The sequence below is a fragment of the Mandrillus leucophaeus genome, unplaced genomic scaffold, assembly GCF_000951045.1.
Source record: "Mandrillus leucophaeus isolate KB7577 unplaced genomic scaffold, Mleu.le_1.0 Scaffold1610, whole genome shotgun sequence".
NCBI classification, from domain to species: Eukaryota; Metazoa; Chordata; class Mammalia; order Primates; family Cercopithecidae; genus Mandrillus; species Mandrillus leucophaeus.
The window spans coordinates 59,639-61,991 of record NW_012101600.1 but is presented as its reverse complement, the minus strand read 5'-3'; positions in this window follow the sequence as shown (position 1 = coordinate 61,991).

Sequence of the window (2,353 nt, the reverse complement as noted above, 5' to 3'; positions counted from 1 at the left end):
CACAGAGAATTAGGATATAGGACATTCTGATGCTCTCATCTTCTCATCTTCTGAAAAAAATGCATCCCCTCACCTGTGAATCCTTTCTTAGCTATTCTTCCAGGAATAGGGAATGATTTTACTCAACCATCCATGTAAAACACAGTCCAGAAACTTCATTTAAACATTATGTTCTCATCAAGGTCAGAATGATTTTATAGAATTCAGATGTGTTTGTATGCATGTGTGTGTGTGTGTGTGTGTGTGTGTGTGTGCGTGTGTGTGTGTTGGAGGAGGAGAACTGGGAAAGTATCAATTTCAATCAATCTAATTCATATAACTTTTTTAATTTACTGATTAATTCTTTAAATACTATGTGATCATACTCTTTATTTAAGGTACTTTCTTTTGTTTATTTTTTAAAACATCTGAAGCACACAAATGTAATTGCTAGGTTGGAAAAGCACTAAATGGAATCCTTAAATCAAACAAAAACTCATTGTGTCTGCTATTGCCCCTTTAGATAATTTCATTAGAGATGCTACTCCCCTGTGCTTGGGTAGGAATTATAGCATACTTCATGAATTATTTGCTCGATTCTAATTGACATTCTATTCTACCATTCCCTTAAATTGCACAAGTATGTCTTAGTTCAGCAATTAGATTGTTTGGTACTATATAATAATTGAAAGTCCCAACTTGATTTAAGATAAATCTTTTTCTATCTCTGTGTAAATTGTTGCAGTCAGGAATGAGTGTGGTTCTCCTTCCTTCTAACATTCTACTGGCACTTTGAGGCCATAGCCCATCTAGGGCAGGTTCAGGGAAGGGGAGGAAGAGAAAAAAACCAGAAATGTCTTACTGGAAATGAAATATTTGTGTTCTCTGAGCCTGGGTGACATTCCAAGTAAAGCTTTTCTCTTGTGCAAGGTTTGGTAGGCTCCTCAGATTCTCTCATGGCCCATGTCTGGTGTGTAGGGAACACTACAACATCCTTTGTGTCCACAAACTCCGGGAGCGTGACCATTCCCAATGCATCACTGTTTCAAGATCCAATACCGACTAGCCCGTATACCCTGCTCTTTAGGATTCTGATGGGAGCAGAAGCCAATTCCATCATCTTCAACCACCCAACTTCATATCAAGTAGAGGAAACTCTTGGTCCCCCTAGAAAACAGTTTCACTAAATTCCAGGCAAGTAAGTTGGTCCCTTTCCCACATACAATGGGAGCAGATGATAGAATTCACAGTAAAGAGCAGATCTATTCAAGGATATCACAAATCTGCTTCATCCTACACTCTCTGACCACCCTTTGGTCAGTAGAGAGACAATAACAGAAATCTGTTTTTCCCATCATTCCTTATTTATTTATTTATTTATTTATTTTATTATACTTTAAGTTTCTGGGATACATGTGCAGAACATGCAGGTTTGTTACATAGGTATACATGTGCCGTGGTGGTTTGCTGCTCCCATCAACCCGTCGTCTAGGTTTTAAGCTCCTCAAGCACTAGGAATTTGTCTTAATGCTCTCCCTCCCCTTGCCCCCCACCCACCAACAGGCCCCTGTGTCCACGTATTCTCATTGTTCAACTCCCACTTATGAGTGAGAAAATTCAGTGTTTGGTTTTCTGTTCCTGTGTTATTTTGCTGAGAATGATGGTTTCCAGCTTCATCCATGTCCCTGCAAAGGACATGAACTCATTCTTTTTCAGGCTGCATAGTATTCCATGGCGTATATGTGCCACATTTCTTTATCCACTCTATCATTGAAGTGTTTTCCCCATCATTTCTTTATGAATTCTGCAGAAGAGGTGAAGAACAGCCTCACATGTCCATAAATAGATATCTGTGTTAATGGCCTCTTAGCTGATACTGAGGAAAGACCACAAACATTAAAAACAAAACAACAAACATTTGAAAAAGTATAAATCATGGTCATTGCCTGTTACTGGTCACATAGACATAATTATAACACAGTTTAGGAAATGGAGGCAGAACTGGCCATTTAAGCTGTGTTTCCTAGTCCAGTTTTCTTACAAGATAATGGAGAAGAGTATGCATATAACATGCTTGTTGTTAGATTAAGCATCACTCTGTTAAGGAATAAATCTGAATTACTTTCAACCACTTTTAAGGATCCTGCTCTTTTTCCCAAAGGAAAATTGATATTTGAGGCTTCAGTAAGTTCCATGTTCTGTCCAATTATTCAGTATTACAGTGCCTGTGTACCTCCAAGTGACTAAAGACTTTTACTCTTGGCCATGTGCCGCACAACTGAAGATTATTCTTTCAGGTGAAAGTGGCAGGATTTCTATAAGAACCTTAAGAGGCTTTTCCTTTAGTTGGAAGGGAATTTAGGGACTGGAGTTC